A 24954-nucleotide genomic window follows, 5' to 3' on the forward strand; every position below is an offset into this window, starting at 1 on the left:
TTCCTATCTTTGATTTTTCCCCAAAAAATGTCATGTATTTCAACAAACATATACTCATTCACTACATCAGAGCAGAAGGCATAATTATTAGATTTAAACTCCACAATAGCCCTGTGGGAAAATACACTCAGACCAACTTATTCATGGCTAAGCAAAGATTAGAACCTCTGTTTTCTCCTTACAAGTTCACAGATCTACTACCTCACCACTATGAATCTTTAAAATTACCTTGGAAATACACAGAACATTCTTGGGAGATCCATGAGTTTCTTTTGATTGCAGTTTGGGGCCATTTGGTGAAGTCTGATAGCTGGTCTCTTTTGGCGGTGGCTCCTCTTTCTTGAGTCCATATCACTTGGTCCTCCCATATCTCTTCCAGAAGCTTTGATTCAATGATTTGAGGAGTTCAACAGTTAAAATAGCTGCTGCCCACTGCACCTCAATCGGCACTGAACAGGCAGGTCCCCTCTGGACCTTTCCCAATTTCATGAGTAAATTGCCCTCAGTTATACTAACATTGCAAGTGAGAAAATGCCAACATTTAATTAGAGATGAGCCTGTGAAAACTTGGGGGAAGCTACACGTTTCGATTATATTAATGAACACACAAATGCAATCAAATCAAATGGATAAGCATTGTGTCAAATTTTTACAAGAAGAGAATTGCATTTCACATGCATGAAAGCAACTCTCTTGTAACTTAAAGAATATCAGACTAAAAATAAGCACACAGGAGAACGATTAAAATGCTTATTATTTGAGTTAAATTAGAATTCTATCAAGATGGTTTCATCAAATGATTTATGTTATTTTAATTTCCTTTCACAATCAACCAGATTCAAATTACCCTACCTGCAGTTTACATGGTTAAGCAGTTGCTCCTTAAACACCCAACCCCATTTTTTATAACATTCATCACTGATTTTTAAAAGGTTTAATATCATTTTGAAGCTAGCCACTAAATATCTTCTGATTTTTAAAGTTGTTAGCTCCTTCACATAATATTTTATAGATATTTGTCTTAAAGGCAAAAAAAAAAAGATCTTTCAAGAGGGAAGAGCTTTATATCTCAAAAATATTTTTATGGTTTAACAGCTGTCCTTGGAATTGAAAAAGATGATGCTAGACTCAGCTAAAATTCAATACCTGTTCTTTAAAGTGTGCTAATGGCTGTGTGGAGTTCTGAAATTCACAGTCTGCATGCAATTCTAGTTAGTCAACACCTAGAAATTGCCCATGGAGAAGGAACTGCTTCATGAATTCAATTTTATCGTCCATCCACAAGTAGCTGTATTTCTTCAAGCGGCTTTGATACTTGTGAGCATTAATAGTGACCGGTTGCACCCTGCTTGGGATTTCCTGGCGCATTTCCTCTAGTACATCCATCTGAGTCATGTTCTTTCCTAATAGGAAAATAAAATTGAAATAAGTAAGTGGGGCCAATGTTTTCATTTTAAACCAGGAAGAATTAGAGGTGGGCTAAAAGCCAGACTTGCTATCTTCCAAAGCCCAATTAGTATCCCACTGATACGTAAGTACTGCATGTACTTTATATTATGCAAGAGTTCTCAAAATGCTGTATGTTACCTACATTTTTGTAAATAGAATCATACTCCAAGTATAATAGTGGAAACTTGTTCTTTAAGGGAATAAATTGTGAATCATTTAGTAAAGTAGAGAATTCGTTGGGAAAGGGAAAAATTACCTATTTAATTTCTCTTTAACATGCAAATAGAATATCATCGCACCAGATGCAATGCACCAGAGCCTATGTTGGATTTCTTAAGATCAGAAAAACCATGGAACTAACTCTTTGCGTAAGTGGGAAGTAGATTTCTTTCACTGTGAACATTCATAAGTCACCAGAATTTGATCCCAAAAGAGTGGTAGATAGGAAAGTGAAGGTTTTTCTCTGACAGTATCTTCTCCTTACCATCTCAGGAGCTCAAGGTAGGCAGGAAAACTCCAGTTGCCATTCTTTTCAAAGATCTTTCTGATCTCCAGCCTCTCCTCCCCAGGTTTCAAGCAGCCAGGAGACTGGTGTGATGAAGAAGATGAGGCCAAATGAGAGTTGACTGTACCGTGTTGACCCAGGGGCATCATTCCCTGACAGTTCCTACATTCCCCTCTTAGCTAAATACATACTAAACCAACTGTGCCAGTTTGAATATATTGTGTCCCCCAAACGCCATTATCTTTGATGTAATGTTGTGTGGGCAGACGTTATCAGTGTTGATTAGATTGTAATTCTTTGAGTGTTTCTGTGGAGAGGTGCCCCACCCAGCTGTGGGTGATGACTCTGGATAATTTCCATGGAGGCATGGCCCCACCATTCAGGGTGGGCCTTGATCAGTGGAGCCATATAAATGAGCTGACAAACAGAAAGAACTCAGTGCAGCTGTGAGTGATGTTTTGGAGAAGAGCTACAGCCAAGAGGGACACTGTGAAGAAAGCACAGGAGCTGCAGATGAGAGAGAGTTTGAAGACAGCCGTTAAAAGCAGACTCTTGTTCCAGAGAAGCTAAGAGAGGACAAATACCCCAAGTGCAACTAAGAGGGACATTTTTAAGGAACTGCAGCCTAGAGGGGAATGTCCTGGGAGAAAGCCATTTTGAAACCAGAACTTTGGAGCAGACGCCAGCCACGTGCCTTTCCAGCTAACAGAGGTTTTCTGGACATCATTGGCCATCCTCCAGTGAAGGTACCTGATTGCTGACACTTGATGGCCTTAAGACTGTAACTGTGTAACCAAATAAACCCCTTTTATAAAAGCCAATCCATCTCTGGTGTTTTCATTCTGGCAGCATTAGCAAACTAGAACACCAACCCAAGTTTATGATCAATTTGTATAGTTTGGGTTGCCATTTTCATGTTTAGTTCAACATTATATCATCCTTCCAAAGCAAGCTGGGAGAACAAAAGGATTCCAAGAGACTCAAGTACATTTGGGGAAAATATGCCAGTTACCCTAGGGGTTGAATCTTTTTGCTTACACTTTTTATTCCAATATATCAATCATTTACTCAAAACTCACACACTACATAAGTATAAGACACTGTGTTAGACTCTTTAGAGATAAAAGATGTATAAAACAAATTAGAAAGGTTTAAATAGTTTGCAATGAAATGTTAGAAAACAGAGACAGTGTTCAACTGGTGAGGTGTGGGAAGGAAGAAAGCGGGTCAAATTCAAGATGGCTTCATGAAGGAGGTGACATTTGAAAAAATGGGTAGGATTTGGACATGTGAAGATGAAGGAATATAAACCTCTCTGTAAATTATACCATACAGGTTTATAGAATGCTTTCCTACATGTTATTTCATTGAATCTTTACCTTACCCCCATGAGGAAGTTAGGGCTGTCTGGCTGAGACTGGAAGGATGCCCCTAATCCCATTTTTAACTTCCTTGCAGTTGCACTGAAGGCATTTTACTCGGTTCTGGTCAATGGAATGTGGGCAGAAATGAAGGATGTCACTTTCAGGCCTGGTCATAAAATGCCATGTAATCCTCCACACTTTCTCAATACTTCTCAGCCAGCTGAATGCAAAGAATCCAGTAACAGACTCCAAGGAGGCCTTAGACTATCATGGCACCACAAATGAAATGTGCCCAGGAACGCCGAGTCAGTGTTCACAGTAGAATTCCCCTCCTCACTATACACCCTTGCTCCCCCTGACCACTGCTTTAGGCTTTGCAAGAGCAGGAAATACATTTTTATTGTGTTTAGAAATTAGGATTTGGGTAGTCATGGTTATAGTATCTAGCATTAAGTACCCTGATTAATACAGGAAGGTATTACAACTCTCATTTTATAGAAGAGAAAACTGTAGCTCACAGAAGGAAGAGGACACATAAGAATACACAATTAGGGAAGCAGGGTACAAACCCAGAGACAGTCCAAGCTTAGAGCCCTTCAAAATCAGACCCTACCGAGTCTTCCAGCCCCCTCTCCTGTGTGCTATCCGAAGTGCTGCAGAACCGTAAGTCTCCTCACATTCCCACCTGCCATGCCTGTCTCTTAATAGTTTTTCTTATACTGTCCCCTCCTTCTAGAATTCCCTTTCCCCCCTTCTTTGTCCTTCACTTATCTACTAATTTTTCGTCATCCAATGTAAAAGTCGTTTCCTTGATTAAGCCTCAACAGCACACTCCTTATTGCAATGTGATGTGGCACCAACAGTGGAGGCCTGGGCCAGAAGAGAAGGATGTGCATGAAGGTTTTACCACTTCCCAGCATGATCCTGGCAAATGACCTAAACTTTATGAGTCTTTTTCCTCTTCTTTAAAATGGGGGTCCAAAGGGGGGATGTGAAAGGAAATGAAATAAGCTTCAGTGGCTGAGAGATTCCAGAAGGAGCTGAGAGGTCACTCTGGTGGGCACTCTTACACACACTTTAGACGACCCTTTTTAGGTTCTAAAGAATTGGGGTAGCTGGTGGTGGATACCTGAAACTATCAAACTACAACCCAGAACCCATGAATCTCGAAGACAGTTGTATAAAAATGTAGCTTGGAGGCGGGGCAAGATGGCAGACTGGTGAGCTGTAAGTTTTAGTTACTCCTCCAGGAAAGTAGGTAAAAAGCCAGGAACTGCGTGGACTGGACACCACAGAGCAATCTGTCTTTGGGCATACTTCATACAACACTCATGAAAATGTCGAACTGCTGAGATCAGCGAAATCTGTAAGTTTTTGCGGCCAGGGGACCCGCGCCCCTCCCTGCCAGGCTCAGTCCCGTGGGAGGAGGGGCTGCCAGCTCCGGGAAGGAGAAAGGAGAACTGCAGTGGTAGCCCTTCTCAGAAACCCATTCTACTGATTCAAACTCCAACCATAGATAGACTGAGACCAGACACCAGAGAATCCGAGAGCTGCCAGCCCAGCAGAGAGGAGACAGGCATAGAAAAAAAAAAATAACACGAAAAACTCCAAAATAAAAGCAGAGGATTTTTGGAGTTCTGGTGAACACAGAAAGGGGAAGGGCGGAGCTCAGGCCTTGAGGCGCATATGCAAATCCCGAAGAAAAGCTGATCTCTCTGCCCTGTGGACCTTTCCTTAATGGCCCTGCTTGCTTTGTCTATTAGCATTTCAATAACCCATTAGATCTCTGAGGAGGGCCCTTTTTTTTTTTTTTTTTTTTTTTTAATCCTTTTTTCTTTTTCTAAAACAATTACTCAAAGAAGCCCAATACAGAAAACTTCAAAGAATTGCAATTTGGGCACGTCAAGTCAAGAGCAGAACTAAGAGAGCTCTGAGACAAAAGGCAATAATCCAGTGGCTGAGAAAATTCACTAAACAACACAACTTCCCAAGAAAAGGGGGGTGTCCGCTCACAGCCACCATCCTGGTGGACAGGAAACACTCCTGCCCATCGCCAGCCCCATAGCCCAGAGCTGCCCCAGACAACCCAGTGTGACGGAAGTGCTTCAAATAACAGGCACACACCACAAAACTGGGCGTGGACATTAGCCTTCCCTGCAACCTCAGCTGATTGTCCCAGAGCTGGGAAGGTGGAGCAGTGTGAATTAACAAAGCCCCATTCAGCCATCATTTCAGCAGACTGGGAGCCTCCCTACACAGCCCAGCAGCCCAGAACTGCCCTGGGGGGACGGCACTCACCTATGACATAGCACAGTCATCCCTCAACAGAGGACCCGGGGTGCACGGCCTGGAAGAGGGGCCCACTTGCAAGTCTCAGGAGCCATACGCCAATACCAAAGACTTGTGGGTCAGTGGCAGAGACAAACTGTGGCAGGACTGAACTGAAGTATTAGACTATTGCAGCAGCTTTAAAACTCTAGGATCATCAGGGAGATTTGATTGTTAGGGCCACCCCCCCTCCCCGACTGCCCAGAAACACGCCCCACATACAGGGCAGGCAACACCAACTACACACGCAAGCTTGGTACACCAATTGGGCCCCACAAGACTCACTCCCCCACTCACCAAAAAAAAGGCTAAGCAGGGGAGAGCTGGCTTGTGGAGAACAGGTGGCTCGTGGACGCCACCTGCTGGTTAGTTAGAGAAAGTGTACTCCACGAAGCTATAGATCTGATAAATTAGAGATAAGGACTTCAATAGGTCTACAAACCCTAAAAGAACCCTATCAAGTTCAGCAAATGCCACAAGGCCAAAAACAACAGAAAATTATAAAGCAAATGAAAAAACCAGACAATATGGATAACCCAAGCCCAAGCACCCAAATCAAAAGACCAGAAGAGACACAGCACCTAGAGCAGCTACTCAAAGAACTAAAGATGAACAATGAGACCATAGTACAGGATATGAAGGAAATCAAGAAAACTCTAGAAGAGCATAAAGAAGACACTGCAAGACTAAATAAAAAAATGGATGATCTTATGGAAATTAAAGAAACTGTTGACCAAATTAAAAACATTCTGGACACTCATAGTACAAGACTAGAGGAAGTTGAACAACGAATCAGTGACCTGGAAGATGACAGAATGGAAAATGAAAGCATAAAAGAAAGAATGGGGAAAAAAATTGAAAAATCGAAATGGACCTCAGGGATATGATAGATAATATGAAACGTCCAAATATAAGACTCATTGGTGTCCCAGAAGGGGAAGAAAAGGGTAAAGGTCTAGGAAGAGTATTCAAAGAAATTGTTGGGGAAAACTTCCCAAATCTTCAAAACAACATAAATACACAAATCATAAATGCTCAGCGAACTCCAAATAGAATAAATCCAAATAAACCCACTCCGAGACATATACTGATCACACTGTCAAACACAGAAGAGAAGGAGCAAGTTCTGAAAGCAGCAAGAGAAAAGCAATTCACCACATACAAAGGAAACAGCATAAGACTAAGTAGTGACTACTCAGCAGCCACCATGGAGGCGAGAAGGCAGTGGCACGATATATTTAAAATTCTGAGTGAGAAAAATTTCCAGCCAAGAATACTTTATCCAGCAAAGCTCTCCTTCAAATTTGAGGGAGAGCTTAAATTTTTCACAGACAAACAAATGCTGAGAGAATTTGCTAACAAGAGACCTGTCCTACTGGAGATACTAAAGGGAGCCCTACAGACAGAGAAACAAAGACAGGACAGAGAGACTTGGAGAAAGGTTCAGTACTAAAGAGATTCGGTATGGGTACAATAAAGGATATTAATAGAGAGAGGGAAAAATATGGCAAACATAAACCAAAGGATAAGATGGCCGATTCAAGAAATGCCTTCACGGTTTTAACGTTGAATGTAAATGGATTAAACTCCCCAATTAAAAGATATAGATTCGCAGAATGGATCAAAAAAAATGAACCATCAATATGTTGCATACAAGAGACTCATCTTAGACACAGGGACACAAAGAAACTGAAAGTGAAAGGATGGAAAAAAATATTTCATGCAAGCTACAGCCAAAAGAAAGCAGGTGTAGCAATATTAATCTCAGATAAAATAGACTTCAAATGCAGGGATGTTTTGAGAGACAAAGAAGGCCACTACATACTAATAAAAGGGGCAATTCAGCAAGAAGAAATAACAATCGTAAATGTCTATGCACCCAATCAAGGTGCCACAAAATACATGAGAGAAACACTGGAAAAACTAAAGGAAGCAATTGATGTTTCCACAATAATTGTGGGAGACTTCAACACATCACTCTCTCCTATAGATAGATCAACCAGACAGAAGACCAATAAGGAAATTGAAAACCTAAACAATCTGATAAATGAATTAGATTTAACAGACATATACAGGACATTACATCCCAAATCACCAGGATACACATACTTTTCTAGTGCTCATGGAACTTTCTCCAGAATAGATCATATGCTGGGACATAAAACAAGCCTCAATAAATTTAAAAAGATTGAAATTATTCAAAGCACATTCTCTGACCACAATGGAATACAATTAGAAGTCAACAACCATCAGAGACTTAGAAAATTCACAAATACCTGGAGGTTAAACAACACACTCCTAAACAATCAGTGGGTTAAAGAAGAAATAGCAAGAGAAATTGCTAAATATATAGAGATGAATGAAAATGAGAACACAACATACCAAAACCTATGGGATGCAGCAAAAGCAGTGCTAAGGGGGAAATTTATAGCACTAAACGCATATATTAAAAAGGAAGAAAGAGCCAAAATCAAAGAACTAATGGATCAACTGAAGAAGCTAGAAAATGAACAGCAAACCAATCCTAAACCAAGTAGAAGAAAAGAAATAACAAGGATTAAAGCAGAAATAAATGACATAGAGAACAAAAAAACAATAGAGAGGATAAATATCACCAAAAGTTGGTTCTTTGAGAAGATCAACAAGATTGACAAGCCCCTAGCTAGACGGACAAAATCAAAAAGAGAGAAGACCCATATAAACAAAATAATGAATGAAAGAGGTGACATAACTGCAGATCCTGAAGAAATTAAAAAAATTATAAAAGGATATTATGAACAATTGTATGGCAACAAACTGGATAATGTAGAAGAAATGGACAATTTCCTGGAAACATATGAACAACCTAGACTGACCAGAGAAGAAATAGAAGACCTCAACCAACCCATCACAAGCAAAGAGATCCAATCAGTCATCAAAAATCTTCCCACAAATAAATGCCCAGGGCCAGATGACTTCACAGGGGAATTCTACCAAACTTTCCAGAAAGAACTGACACCAATCTTACTCAAACTCTCTCAAAACATTGAAAAAAATGGAACACTACCTAACTCATTTTATGAAGCTAACATCAATCTAATACCAAAACCAGGCAAAGATGCTACAAAAAAGGAAAACTACCGGCCAATCTCCCTAATGAATATAGATGCAAAAATCCTCAACAAAATACTTGCAAATCGAATCCAAAGACACATTAAAAAAATCATACACCATGACCAAGTGGGGTTCATTCCAGGCATGCAAGGATGGTTCAAGATAAGAAAAACAATCAATGTATTACAACACATTAACAAGTCAAAAGGGAAAAATCAATTGATCATCTCAATAGATGCTGAAAAAGCATTTGACAAAATCCAACATCCCTTTTTGATAAAAACACTTCAAAAGGTAGGAATTGAAGGAAACTTCCTCAACATGATAAAGAGCATATATGAAAAACCCACAGCCAGCATAGTACTCAATGGTGAGAGACTGAAAGCCTTCCCTCTAAGATCAGGAACAAGACAAGGATGCCCGCTGTCACCACTGTTATTCAACATTGTGCTGGAAGTGCTAGCCAGGGCAATCCGGCAAGACAAAGAAATAAAAGGCATCCAAATTGGAAAAGAAGAAGTAAAACTGTCATTGTTTGCAGATGATATGATCTTATATCTAGAAAACCCTGAGAAATCGACGATACAGCTACTAGAGCTAATCAACAAATTTAGCAAAGTAGCGGGATACAAGATTAATGCACATAAGTCAGTAATGTTTCTATATGCTAGAAATGAACAAACTGAAGAGACACTCAAGAAAAAGATACCATTTTCAATAGCAACTAAAAAAATCAAGTACCTAGGAATAAACTTAACCAAAGATGTAAAAGACCTATACAAAGAAAACTACATAACTCTACTAAAAGAAATAGAAGGGGACCTTAAAAGATGGAAAAATATTCCATGTTCATGGATAGGAAGGCTAAATGTCATTAAGATGTCAATTCTACCCAAACTCATCTACAGATTCAATGCAATCCCAATCAAAATTCCAACAACCTACTTTGCAGACTTGGAAAAGCTAGTTATCAAATTTATTTGGAAAGGGAAGATGCCTCGAATTGCTAAAGACACTCTAAAAAAGAAAAACGAAGTGGGAGGACTTACACTCCCTGACTTTGAAGCTTATTATAAAGCCACAGTTGCCAAAACAGCATGGTACTGGCACAAAGATAGACATATAGATCAATGGAATAGAATTGAGAATTCAGAGATAGACCCTCAGATCTATGGCCGACTGATCTTTGATAAGGCCCCCAAAGTCACTGAACTGAGTCATAATGGTCTTTTCAACAAATGGGGCTGGGAGAGTTGGATATCCATATCCAAAAGAATGAAAGAGGACCCCTACCTCACCCCCTACACAAAAATTAGCTCAAAATGGACCAAAGACCTCAATATAAAAGAAAGTACCATAAAACTCCTAGAAGATAATGTAGGAAAACATCTTCAAGACCTTGTATTAGGCGGCCACTTCCTAGACTTTACACCCAAAGCACAAGCAACAAAAGAGAAAATAGATAAATGGGAACTCCTCAAGCTTAGAAGTTTCTGCACCTCAAAGGAATTTGTCAAAAAGGTAAAGAGGCAGCCAACTCAATGGGAAAAAATTTTTGGAAACCATGTATCTGACAAAAGACTGATATCTTGCATATACAAAGAAATCCTACAACTCAATGACAATAGTACAGACAGCCCAATTATAAAATGGGCAAAAGATATGAAAAGACAGTTCTCTGAAGAGGAAATACAAATGGCCAAGAAACACATGAAAAAATGTTCCGCTTCACTAGCTATTAGAGAGATGCAAATTAAGACCACAATGAGATACCATCTAACACCGGTTAGAATGGCTGCCATTAAACAAACAGGAAACTACAAATGCTGGAGGGGATGTGGAGAAATTGGAACTCTTATTCATTGTTGGTGGGACTGTATAATGGTTCAGCCACTCTGGAAGTCAGTCTGGCAGTTCCTTAGAAAACTAGATATAGAGCTACCATTCGATCCAGCGATTGCACTTCTCGGTATATACCCGGAAGATCGGAAAGCAGTGACACGAACAGATATCTGCACGCCAATGTTCATAGCAGCATTATTCACAATTGCCAAGAGATGGAAACAACCCAAATGTCCTTCAACAGATGAGTGGATAAATAAATGTGGTATATACACACGATGGAATACTACGCGGCAGTAAGAAGGAACGATCTGGTGAAACATTTGACAACATGGATGAACCTTGAAGACATAATGCTGAGCGAAATAAGCCAGGCATAAAAAGAGAAATATTATATGCTACCACTAATGTGAACTTTGAAAAATGTAAAACAAATGGTTTATAATGTAGAATGTAGGGGAACTAGCAATAGAGAGCAATTAAGGAAGGGGGAACAATAATCCAAGAAGAACAGATAAGCTATTTAACGTTCTGGGGATGCCCAGAAATGACTATGGTCTGTTAATTTCTGATGGATATAGTAGGAACAAGTTCACAGAAATGTTGCTATATTATGTAACTTTCTTGGGGTAAAGTAGGAACATGTTGGAAGTTAAGCAGTTATCTTAGGTTAGTTGTCTTTTTCTTACCCCCTTGTTATGGTCTCTTTGAAATGTTCTTTTATTGTATGTTTGTTTTCTTTTTAACTTTTTTTTTCATACAGTTGATTTAAAAAAGAAGGGAAAGTTAAAAAAAAAAAAAAAAAAGAAAAACAAGGAAAAAAAAAAAGATGTAGTGCCCCCTTGAGGAGCCTGTGGAGAATGCAGGGGTATTCGCCTACCCCACCTCCATGGTTGCTAACATGACCACAGACATAGGGGACTGGTGGTTTGATGGGTTGAGCCCTCTACCATAAGTTTTACCCTTGGGAAGACGGTTGCTGCAAAGGAGAGGCTAGGCCTCCCTATATTTGTGCCTAAGAGTCTCCTCCTGAATGCCTCTTTGTTGCTCAGATGTGGCCCTCTCTCTCTGGCTAAGCCAACTTGAAAGGTGAAATCACTGCCCTCCCCCCTACGTGGGATCAGACACCCAGGGGAGTGAATCTCCCTGGCAACATGGAATATGACTCCCGGGGAGGAATGTAGACCCGGCATCGTGGGACGGAGAACATCTTCTTGACCAAAAGGGGGATGTGAAAGGAAATGAAATAAGCTTCAGTGGCAGAGAGATTCCAAAACGAGCCGAGAGATCACTCTGGTGGGCACTCTTACGCACACTTTAGACAACCCTTTTTAGGTTCTAAAGAATTGGGGTAGCTGGTGGTGGATACCTGAAACTGTCAAACTACAACCCAGAACCCATGAATCTCGAAGACAGTTGTATAAAAATGTAGCTTATGAGGGGTGACAATGGGATTGGGAAAGCCATAAGGACCAAACTCCACTTTGTCTAGTTTATGGATGGATGTGTAGAAAAGTAGGGGAGGGAAACAAACAGACAAAGGTACCCAGTGTTCTTTTTTACTTCAATTGCTCTTTTTCACTCTAATTATTATTCTTGTTATTTTTGTGTGTGTGCTAATGAAGGTGTCAGGGATTGATTTAGGTGATGAATGTACAACTATGTAATGGTACTGTAAACAATCGAAAGTACGATTTGTTTTGTATGACTGCGTGGTATGTGAATATATCTCAATAAAATGATGATTTAAAAAAAAAAAAAACGGAAAAAAAAAAAATGTAGCTTATGAGGGGTGACAATGGGATTGGGAAAGCCATAAGGACCACACTCCACTTTGTCTAGTTTATGGATGGATGAGTAGAAAAATAGGGGAAGGAAACAAACAAACAGACAAAGGTACCCAGTGTTCTTTTTTACTTCAATTGCTCTTTTTCACTTTAATTATTATTCTTGTTATTGTTGTGTGTGTGCTAATGAAGATGTCAGGGATTGATTTAGGTGATGAATGTACAACTATGTAATGGTACTGTGAACAATCGAATGTACGATTTGTTTTGTATGACTTCGTGGTATGTGAATACATCTCAATCAAATGAAGATTAAAATAAATAAATAAATAAATAAAATGGGGGTCCATTGTGGAGACCAGGTGAAACAATAAATGAAAAGGTATCTAAAGCAGTCCCAGAAAACAGAAAATGAAAAAAATAAAAAAGTGTGAAAGACTCCACTTTTCAAAGGGAGGTTGTTCCATCTATTTGGGAGCCATTTATTCTATTCACTCAAATCTCCCCCATAGACTTAGTGCTCCAGAAGAGCAGGAACCATGTTTTATCCCCCTTTATAATCTACACCCAACATGTAGTAGGTGTTTTAGTTAAAATTAAGTTCAGCTACATTTGCCAAAAAAAAAAAAAAAAAATTAAGAAAGGCCTAAATCCACAAGGCTTAGTTTGTTTGGATTTTTTCTCACATAAAAATCTGGGGCAAGAATCCAGGGCTGCTAAGGCAGTTCCACAAATGAGTCAGGATGCCATGCTCCCTCCAGCTTTATTCTCTGCTACCCTAAGGATGTGGTCCCTGTTAACATTGTCTAGGACAGTGGATGGGGCTCTAAGCAATCTATATTCCAGATAGTATGAAGGAAGAGAAGGTCATGGCTCTTCCTTTAAGACGTTTCCCGTAAGTTGTACAACCACTTCTGCTTATATCTCATTGACTGAAGCTTAGTTGTGTGCCCCACCCAGCTGTATGGAAGGCTAGGAAATGTAGTATTTAGCCTGGTCTCAAAATGCCCAATTAATATTCAAAAATCCTGTTACTGAGGAATAAGACAGGATTTGCTATTGGAGGGACAACTGGTATTATCTGCCATATTAAATAAATGACTGGGTTTGGGAAGTAATTCTGGCAGTGATGTGGAGGGTGGAATCAAGGGGCAGAAGTAAGAACAGGAAGATTTGGAATATTACAGGGATACTTACAAAAGCTACCTCTTGCTGAGTGTTTACTCTCTTCCAGACACTGTGATAAGCTCATTACCCACACGAGTTCATTTACCACTTCAGTTTTTAAAAGCAACATCAGAGTTGATATTTTAGCAAAACATTTACTCTAATTTGGGGCTGTTAAATTAATTAACTAATTAGTTAATTGTTAAAACAGCAATCATCATATTTCAGGATTTTGTGGATTGGAAATTTGGGCAAGGCTCAGCTGGGTGATTCTTCATTCCACACTGTTGGTGGGCTCATCTGGAAGGCTCAAGATGGCTTCATTCACAAGTTTGGATCTTTGGTAGGGCCAGCGAGAAAACTGGGCTCAGCTGGCACCATGGACTAGAGCATTCATTTGTGACCTCTCCAACATGGTGCTCTCAGGATGGTCGGTTTTCTTACATGGCAGCTCAGATCTCCTGGAGATTGCATTCTAAGAGACAAGACATGGAAATTGCCAGTGTCTTGAGGCCTGGGTCCCAAAACTGGCAGAGCAACACTTCTGCCATATTTTATTGGCTGAAGAAGTCACATATCCTGCCCAGATTCAAGGGACAGGGGACAAAGACCCCATTTCTCAATGGAAGATGGGTAAAAGAATTAACAGCCTCTTTAATGTCACAGGTGTCATGCAATGAATTGATGTCCAGTATATGTTTATTGATTGGTTCAGAGACTTGGTTCAGTTCTAGACCCTGAAAATAGCATAATGAGAACAGATACTGAGTGGAGGTCAAAAACGAATTCACAGATTTGGGCCACAGGATCTGCTTATATTAGGAAAATAAAAGTGGAGTTTATTCCAAAACATGAAGGAAGAGAATTAACCACCATTCTTCCCCAGTCCCTATACTTTGTACTGGTTTATTGCTCTTGTTAACTGAGAATTTCTCCAAGATTTAAGCTGATTACTCCCTTCAGTCCTAGAGGCAACAAAACAAAACCAGACATGAGTGAATTATTACCTAAATATAAGCTTCCTTGGCAAGTCGTGGATAAAGGAACTAAAATGCAGTTGCTGGAAAATGCCCCAGGGAGAGCTCTCATTTGTTGGAAAAAGAAAAAAGTAGTACCTGACAGGTGTCTCTTCCAAGGTGTCTAGCAACTCATTTTACAAATGAGGCAACACTGAAGTCTTGATGAGACATTCTGTCCTGCTAGTGACATTTTTATTGACAGTATGGTTCCAACAGTTTGGAAAGTCATCCCATTGTCATTCAGGACAAATAGAGCCCTAAATAAAGGAATGGATTTAGAGTTGGTCTGGAAGTTTTCCATCAGATACTGGTCCTAAGTGATATTGATATGAACCCTCAAGTGTCCTGGACAACCCACATAAAACCAAGTAATTTCAGTGACAACTCCCATTCATCAAAATCAGACCTAAGTTCTGCTTGTCTTGATAATGACTTGAAAATGATAAGCTGAGTGAAGTAAGCACTTAGAAAGACGTTTTCCCTTTCACCTCAGCTAACTGGCCACATAAATTGTAAGGGAGCTTTGGCTTTCATTTTAACCAGTTTTCACTTCCACTATAAAACTCTGTCTAGACTGGCCATCTAACCATAAATCTTCTTAGGTGTGGCTAGACTGCACTAGAGTTAAGACAACTTACTTGGAAATGAATTTCACACTCCTTTTTGCCATGCCATTCAAGTCCTTTAAAGGCCAAGAAAGAAACACTAAACAGATCTAATCCTGTAAGAGAGAGAAAAGTGGGCTTAAAGGAATTCAGCCTGTATACCTGATTATAAACCTTTTCAGTAATATCATGTATTGAATAATAGTTCTGTTTTCACTTGAATTCTTAAGGGAAATCTCTATGGTACATTTATTGAAGAAAAATCAATACTCAAGGGTTTTTGCTTAGCATGTATGAAAGCCATGAAAAGTTGCAGCCTATGTCTACAGGGAAGATGAGGTGTTATTGGCATATGTGGAAGGACCAATGCAAATTTAGCAAGCCAGATAATAACTGGGCAAACCCAACTCTACCATATTAGCAGTGTTGTTCAAGCATGTGGCAGGCTTTGATTGGCTGTTCTATGGATAACCTTCCTTTGAATGTGTAAATTGGCTCAAACAAGTTATTTCACTGGCCCCAAATGAGTGATTAGGAGTAGTTATGCAGGCCACACATATTTAAACATCTCCTTTGGAAAAATCTCCAACTTCATCTTTTCTCTCTCAGAGGTTCTGTCCTTGTAGGTTTAAGATTTTGGGGGGCTGTAACTTTAACCAGTCATTAGCTTCTCAGATTCTTGGGTGATGGAGCATTCAGAACATACATTCTTTATCATCAAGGCAAGCACACCTCCTACCACATTTCTTCTTAAGAAGAGAGGGCTTTGCTCAATCAACATGGCTTGCAACAAAGCAGTTCCACATTGCCCTTGGATTTCTGGATCTGGTTGTCCACACTCTCAACTGTGTCCAGGTATACCAGAGATATTTTCACAGTTTGCCAAAACCTACCAGACCAGACCATGTTTTGTACCATACCTTGGCGCTCGAGTGTGTGGTCTTGGCGTTAAATGCATGGGATGGGACCCAGCTCTGCTACTCTCTCTTAGCTATTGTAACTTGGGGCAAGTTGCTATCATTTGTGTCTTGCTTCTGCATCTGTAAAATGAGGAATATTATGGTTGTGATGATAACAAGAAAATAACATATAAATTGTTTAGCTTAGTATCCACAGTTAAGGGCTCAATCTTAGCTACCATTATCATTACTTCAGTTGCCAGTTAATGTTCTTCACTTTGGTTGCCAGAAGGGGTGGAGCAGGGAGGCCCCACATGCAAATGGTCTCTCACAGCCAAATTCCACTCGATGACTAAATGCAGGCCTTTATATAAAAACAGAAATGTTTTTATAGACAGTAAACATAAAAATATCCTTTCCCAAACAAAAATAATTTTTTATTCATTGAAGTAGAAAATAATTCCATTTCAGAAGAATTTAAGTTGCCTTTTTTTAGTAATTTAAAATCTGATCATGGTTATGCCACCTGGGCCTCCAAGGGTTTGTTCGTGTCCCCCCCACTTGGTAAAGAAAAGAACAAAACCAACGCAAAAAAGGGGGCTCTTCTGAGGTCATGTCCACTACAAACCATGCTTGACACATATGTTCAACCAAACTGGTGTCTACCACCAGGCAGTGAGGTACCGTTGAACAATCCTGCTGGCAGACAGGCTAAACAGGTCTTGATTCATCAACACTCTTTGATTGGAGCTTGAATTGAATATAGACTCAACCTGATTGCTCGGGCTGGTTCAGCTCTCCTGCAGCTTTTTGTTCTCACCCACATCTATCAGAGAAAATGGTCCATATTTACCTCGTGGAGAATTTCTCTTTTAGGATGTAAGCATGGCAAAACTTTAGGTATGTCAAGGTCTTTCGAAATCTCTAGGTATCGCACTTCCTGGGGAACAGCTGAAAGCTACAAACATTCACAGCCTGACTGATTTTAACCCGTCACACTGAGAAGGTGATGTCTCGTTATAAATCAGGAGAGATTTCCAACCACCATCTCACACTATATGAGAAATATTTACCGTTCCAATCAGCTGCTGCTAGCCTTTGAGCTGCTCTGTGAAAAGTGTGAAGGAGGGGAGTGAAGGAAACCGAAATTCAGCTGCCAACCTCTGTAGCAGAAAAGATTTATCCCTTGGAAAATGGAGGCTATCACTGTAGAGATCCACCCCTTAAAGACTTTCAACTCTGCAGAATTTGTTGTCAGGGAGACTGAAAGAGTGCTTGTCATGCAGGGACCACGTTGTCTGTAGCCTCACCCGGATGAGAAGACTCACTGTGAGCGATTGGTTTCCACGTCCCATTTATCTGAGCTCTATCATATCCGATATGCAATTGAACACACAAAAGATCTGATCTTGCCCATTAATGATAAATTCACAGAGTGGGCCAGATGAGCCTCACAGTCAACTCTCAAAGAAAATGCAGACATCTCCCCCTGGGAGTGGGGTTGTCGGCCCAAAACACTACGAATTGTTCCATAGTCTTATGCTCCCTTTCTCTGAATTCCTATAGCACTCATTATCCTCACCACACAATTTAGCACTTGATTATATACTGTCTCGTATTATTCTCTAATTGTTTCTCCACCCAGATAAGAGGTGGAGTTTCTTAAAGACGTAATTTTTTTCCACCATGATTTCTCTAATTGTCTGTAGCTGTTTCCCTTAAACCTCTGTCTAGTAATTTTTCTCCCATCCTGGTATATAGTTCAAATTTACCTAATGAGGGGAGACAAAAACATCAATCCTCCCCCCTCCAAATAAATAATGAACAGAAAAATAAACAGTACCTACACAGATAATGCACACCAAACAATGTTATAGGTGAGCTAAAGTATCTCCAGAGGTAACACACTCAGCAAGTGTTTGCTTTGTCAACCACCAAAATACCTAGCTTAGTATAAGCACACACTTAGAAAACTCTCTTCACTCTTCTATGCTCCCTGATCTTTTTCAACCAAGAGAGGAAATTTTCTCAAATAGCAATGTTAGTACACCGAGACACAGATCAAATGTCCCTTTGGATTAAAGTTAGCATCATATAATCCAGACTCATTACTCCTGGAATTGGTTGCTTGAAATGCAATCTGTAGAAGCAACTGCAATTTCTGTTCCTAGAAGGAATATATTATATCTCCCCTCGTCGTGGCAAACAAACAACCATTTTCAAATATTTTTGGAAAACCAGATGGTTTTATTTTACCCGGACATTTCTTGGACAGCAAAATCAACCTCATTGTAAATTCCTTTTTAAATATGCAGAGTGGGCCTTCTTCAGAAATGCTTTCAGTCCTTCCTGGGCAACAGTCTAGAGCAGTCCTCACAAGCACTGATGTGCTGGCAAAGGACAGGTGACATGCTGAGGCGACAACCTGTGTGTCTTGGGAGCATTTCAGGTTAGCTATGGCTCACTGACAAGTTTTGTGAAGTTCAATGCACTCTTTAAATAAAAAGAAAAAAAAAAAAGTTCATTCACCAAACTTGTATGTAATAACTAGAAAAGAGAAAAATCCAGTGTCACATAGATGCCTTGACCCTCCTTGAAGTTCTCTGTACTCACAAAGAATTCATAGACCAGTAGGCGGGGGCCTCAAAAAAAATGTCCATGTCACACATTTAAACATCACAGAAACGTGAGGCTTTATACTATTTTTAAAATCCTTCAAAGAAGAATTCCACAACTTCTTCCCAGTTCGGTATATCAACTTGCTGCATTAGAAAAATTATTCTACATACTGAATGATTCACGCTTCTTCGAGATGTGCCCAGGTTGTTCTGCCCTGTTACCCACTCCCCAGACCCCCAGGCAGGACAGGGTATATAATTTTAGAGGCTTGCTGCAAAATGAAAATGTGGGACCCCTTGTTAAAACAGTATTATTTCAAACATGTTGAATGAAATAAGCAAAGCACAAAAGGGCGATTATTATATGATAACATAAAATATCTAGGAAAAGCAAATTTGTAGACATAGATAGTAGATAAGAGGTTACCATGGGCTTGGGGGAAGGGAGGATGGGGGATTACTGCTTAATGGGCACAGATTTTCTGTCGGGGTGATGAAAAAGTTTTGGTAATAGTCAAAGGTGATGTGCCTTGGGACTGACCATGCCTAAATTGATTTTGATGGGGTTTTGTACTTAACTTTTGTTACTGAAATGATTTAAGTTTTTGTGATATTGTGATGGAATGAATATATTTTGTATTTGGAAAGATAATGTCATTTTGGGTTCCAGGGGGTGGAATGTGCCAGTTTGAGTGTATTGTGTCCCCCAGATGCCATTATCTTTGTAGTCTTGTGTGGGGCAGAAGTTTTGGTGATGGTTGGATTTGCTTGGAATGTGCCCCACCCAGCTGTGGGCAATGATTCTGATGAGATGTTCCCATGGAGGCATGGCCCCGCCCATTCAGGGTGGGCCCTTATCGGTGGAGCTATATAAATGAGCTGACTCGGGGGGAAGAAAGAGAGTGCAGCTGGGAGTGATGTTCTGAAGAGAAGCAAGCTTGCTAGAGAGGAACGTCCTGGGAGAAAGCCGTTTTGAGGCCGGCGCTTTGGAGCAGATGCCAGCTGCCTTCCTAGCTAACAGAGGTTTTCCGGAGGCCATTGGCCATCCTCCGGTGAGGGTACCCAATTGCTGATGTGTTGCCTTGGACGCTTTGTGGCCTTAAGACTGTAACTGTGTAGCGAAATAAATCCCCGTTTTATAAAAGCCAATCCATCTCTGGTGTTTTGCATTCTGCAGCATTAGCAAACTAAGACAGATAAGATACATATTGTGAATGTAGTAATACCACTGAATTATACACCTAAAAATGGTCAAAGTGGCAAATTTTGTTATATATATGTTACCATAATTTTTTTTAATTGTTAAGAATAAAAGATGGCAACAGCAGAGCTTTAACCAGGTGTGGGGCCCTTTTAAGTTCTGGGCCCTGAGTGATTGGCCTCAGGTAAGACTATTAATGGATCTGATACTTGCAAGCCGATTCCATCCATCTCTGTCACATTGGGGTTTTAAAACTTTCTTTATGGCACGATCTTGTTTGTTTCTTTGTTTACTTTTTATCAACTGTCTTCCTTATTAGAATATAAGGACCATAAATTGAGGATCCTGTCTGTCTTGTCCAGCACTTTATCTCCAGCATCTAGGCTGGGCACAAAGTAGGCATTTAGTTTCTTGCAGGAAGAGGCCAGGAGAGAGGGAGAGAGGCAAAGAGGGAGGGAGGCAGGGAGGGAGGGAGGGAGGGAATTTGAGATCAAAGACGTTAAGCAATTGGTCCAAGTTCCCACAGATGATAAGGGTCAGTGTCAGAAGTCAGGCTTAGCTGAGACTGCAAAACCCCTGCCCTACCCTGAGGCTGCCTCCAAAACAGAGAGGAACACAGCAGAGGGGGGCCCAGAAGGCTTTTCTCCCACCATAAAACTCAAAGCTGCTCCTCATTCACACATGTGTGCGTACACACACACACACACACACACACACACACACACACACGAGCAAAAGCTTACCTAATGATGATTGGATTAAAACACTCCTCAGAAGGTACCTGCTCATTATATCATTCCTGATGCTTGGGACTCAGGGCCCAGGAAAGCAACGGTGAGCATCGTGTCCCACTCCTGCTAGTGAGGACATGCCCAGAGGCCAGGGGGCTTACTGCTTCAGCGCCACACGGCGCCAGAGGGCACAAGCTCTGCTCCTGCCTTCCCTCCCCGAGACCCTCCTGCCAGCCTGACTATCCAGCAATCTCTCCTTTCTCCTCACCTCAGTGAGGCCTCCGTCCTGCCTTTCCACTCGAGCCTCCTCCTCCTCCTTTGCAGGAGGCCTGGCAGGAGCCCACATCCAATCACTACCTCTGCCTCGATGCAGAGGAGACTCCCACATGCTCCAAAGCATCATGGGACAGGCAGGACCCTGCTTTTTAACAAGATCGCTTACCCTGGTCAATGAGATAAGAGCTTTAAAGCTAAACACAGAGGAGATGACCACCCACAAGACATGAAATGAGAGTGGGACAGTGAGATTAGAAAATATGAATTGGGGCATCATCTGCAAAATTCAGTGGCACACAGCATGGGGAACCTGAGAGGAGAGGAGAGCCATTAACACTTTAGCATAAATTAGCAAGCATCACCCTATGGTAGGCACAGGGCTTTGGACTTACGGTTTGGTTCAAATTTCAGGTCTGCCATTAGTTGTACGACCTCAGGCAAGTTTTTCAACCTCTCTGAACTTCAGATTCTTCATCTATAGAATGGGCAAAATTATAACCTTGCAGAATTATAGTGAGGGATAAATGAGGCAATATGTTTAAAATACTGCACATTATCCAGCAGTTAATAAATGTTCCATAAGCAAAAGTTGCTATTGTTACTATCATCATCATAGCTTTTGCCTAGAACCCATCTTAATGACAAGTCTATTTCTGATCACTTTCTAAATTAACTTCCTTCAGTTGTGTAGAGAATATTAGTTAAATTTGAACAAGAAACCCCATAATAGGCAGGTTTGTAAGTTGATATACATTTATCAATCAATCTACTAAGCAAAGATTATTCAGTTTGGCAATTACTGATCACCTCCTGTCTACCAGGCATATTTTAAGATATTGGTAAAACACTTTTTAGTCAACAAAATGCTTTCACATATAGTATTTCATTTGATCCTTACAAAGGCTGATACCATCTCCATTTTCAAAATAAAAATAGAAGGCTTAAGTATCTTGCCTAAACCCACACAAACAAGCCAAAAGTGTCCCTGTATATGGTAATTATGATGGAATATCATATTCAAGAAACTCCGTAAATTGAAGTGATACTCTCTGTTTATGAATATAAATGTAAGTATCTTAATCCTGGCACTATAATTTCTCTTACAGCAGTAACTAGGCAAATAGTCTGAGAAGCCCTCTGGGTGAGGACAGCTTGGGAGAAGGCAAGAGAAAAAAGAGAAAATAAAATTTGTTCTGAGTAGAAAACAAACAGGAGTTTCAGGACGAGGGGAGAGAAGAGAGAGGAAAGCTGAGCAATAAGAGCAAGCAGATAAATGGCTCTTTAAAGGAGGAATCTCTAGCATTAAAATCTTGATATTTTTACTTTTTTGATATTAATCTCTTCCATATCCCTAAACCTTTAGAAGTATCTGCTATATACTCAAAAATTCTTGTGGGGGTGGGTTTTAGTAGAAATCCAAGTAAAGGGGCTGAAGTGTCACTTCTGGGTTGGTGGGACCCTGAAGAGATGCCTGTATAGGAGAGCAAGGTGACTCTACACTGAACTGCCCAGCAGACACAGGGCTGGGGCTTGGGGGTGACAAGGAAAACAGAAACCACCGCCAGGATCCCCAGAGAGGTTTCAGGGAGCAGAAGTGGTTCCTGCACAGAGGATGATGTCCAATCCAATTTCATTTGAATTTCAGAGAACAGGGACTGTCCTCTGTTATCTGGATTCCAAAGTAATTTGGCAATTTGAGGAAAGATAGGGCATCAATTGCCCTTTTGATTGTTATTTGGTGGAGGTCTTCAGTTTTGAGTTTTATTGGCAGGAGATGGGGATAAGAAGAGATTGTTTAAAAAGAAAAATTCCTGGCTATGTTTCCAAAGAACCTTCAAAAGCCCTCAGACTTCTTTGCAAGGGAGAGATTAGGCAGATGGCTCTCTTGACCAAGATAATCCTGAGTACTAAGTGGACGACTGCCCAGGAAACCCTATGGTCAAATATGTTTTCAAATGCAAATAAATTTGGAGCTGAAAAGACTAGAGAATTGGCTTTCAAACAACTTGAGCAACAGATCCCTTTCCTCAAGCAAAATCTTATGCAGAGCACAGAAAGGGCTGCTCAGGCTGAAAGATGAGACTGGGAGTAAGAGTCCCCTTTACCAAAACCTAGAAAGCATTCTTTAAAAAAGGACACTTGGAAACAAAAGTCAATTTTTCCTGAGAAAATTTATTTTGTGTTAATTTTCAGTTACAACAGACAAGATCAACCCTCAAATTACTGCTTTGGAGAGAATGTCAAGATGCCTGTTCCAATCAAGAAGTCAGAGTAAGAAGCCTCAGGGCTCCATCTCCACACAAAAGCTTTGAATAACCAGCAAGAACAGGCAGAAACATCTGTCGCAAAGCTCTAGTAAACAGTTAAAAGACTGCAGTAACAGGGCAAGTGCCAAGTCAAGAAAAAAGGCTACCTAAGGGCAGTAGGATCATATGGTATCCCAGCTGGCCCCTGCCACACCCCTCACCAGCTTAATGCAGAGATAGCCTGCAGTTCTGGTGTGGATTTCTGTCCCAGTTACAGAAGGAGCCGCGTAACCCTTGTACACATTCTGGGAGCACGTATGTCTGGCTAGATCTGTCTGGTGGTGGCCTGGGCCTGCGGTAACAGAATGTGTCCTGTGTGTAGACGGCAACGCAGACTGCTCTCCTACAGAATACTGTGGAAGAGCAGTCAGCTGGGTGCCAGGGCAAGGGATTGATGGCTATAGGACATAACAGTTCCCTAGGAAACTGTTTCCTAGGGAAGAAGGGACATTCATATCCATGTAAATGGGGCAATTCCCAAAGCCACATGCACATGCTCAAGACAAGACACATGGAAACAATGAGGGCAGCCCCTATACTTTGGCCTCAAGCTAGTCTCTAAACTCATTATATGGAGAAGCCCTCCCACAATACTCACACAAGTCAATCTGCAAAGACTGGGAAAGGTATTCTTTTTTCCTTCTTCTTCTTCTTCTTTTTTTTTTTTTTTTTCCCTGTCACCTACTGGCTTTCAAGGAAAATCTGTCATACCACTAGCTGGATACAAGCTTAAGGAATAGATGCCTCAGAGTCCAAATTCAAGCAATAACACACTAAAATATCAAACTGTACAGGTTTCAACAAAAGACAAGACCTGAGACTTACCAGATAGACTTTTAAAAAATGGTTCTAAATATGTTCAAAGAGCTAAAGGAAAACCTGGACCAAGAACTAAAGGAAATCAGGAAAATGATAGATGAATACAAAGAATATCAATATAGAGATAGAAATTATGAAAAGAAATCAAACAGAGCTAAAGACCACAGTAACAGAAATTATAAATTTCCTAGCAGGGATTCAATAGCAGATTGGAGTTGGCAGAAGAAAGAATTGGTGAACTTGAAGATAAGACAATTGAAATCATGTAGTCAGAGGGACAGAAAGAATAAAGAATAAAGAAAAGTGAACAAACCCTGAGGAAACTGTGGGACACCATCAAGCATACCAATATCCACATTGTGGGAGTTTCAGAATAGGAAGAAAAAGAGAAACGAACAGAGAGAATACTCAAAGAAATAATGGCTGAAACATTCCCAAATTTAAGGAAAGATATAAATATACATATCCAGGAGGCTCAACAAATTCCAAACAAGATAAACCCAAGTAGACCCATGCCATGACATATTATGATCAAACCATCAAATGCCAAATAAAAAGAGAATTTTGAAAGCTGCAAGAGAAATGCAGTATGTCATGTACAAGAAAGACTCAAAAAGATTAAGTGCCAGTTTCTTATCAGAAATCATGGAGGTAAGAAGACAGTAGGATGACATATTTAAAGTGCTGAAAGCAAAATATGGCCACTTAAGAATTGCATATCCATAAAGAAAACAATGGGCATACATAAGGCAGAAATCGGAAGTTCAAAAAAACATCTGGCAGAATCTATGGAAATGAAAGCCACAATACAAGAGATGAAAGACACAATGGAAACATACAACAGCAGATCTCAAGAGGCAGAAGAAAACACTCAGGAACTGGAGAACAAGGCACCTGAAAGCCTACACACAAAAGAACAGATAGAGAAAAGAATGGGAAAATATG

At 40.4% G+C, this 24954-nt stretch overlaps 1 long non-coding RNA gene across 1 annotated transcript; it reads right to left on the reverse strand.

Annotated features, from left to right (window-relative positions):
- Positions 1 to 1174: 1174 nt before the first annotated feature.
- On the reverse strand, positions 1175 to 14750 carry LOC119544872. The gene is made up of 3 exons (XR_005218950.1): positions 14651 to 14750; positions 1934 to 2037; positions 1175 to 1403 (listed from the first exon to the last, which is right to left on the reverse strand). It is a non-coding gene; the product is annotated as an uncharacterized LOC119544872 (long non-coding RNA).
- Positions 14751 to 24954: the final 10204 nt, after the last annotated feature.

Source organism: Choloepus didactylus, chromosome 9, assembly GCF_015220235.1.
Source record: "Choloepus didactylus isolate mChoDid1 chromosome 9, mChoDid1.pri, whole genome shotgun sequence".
Classification (NCBI taxonomy): Eukaryota; Metazoa; Chordata; class Mammalia; order Pilosa; family Megalonychidae; genus Choloepus; species Choloepus didactylus.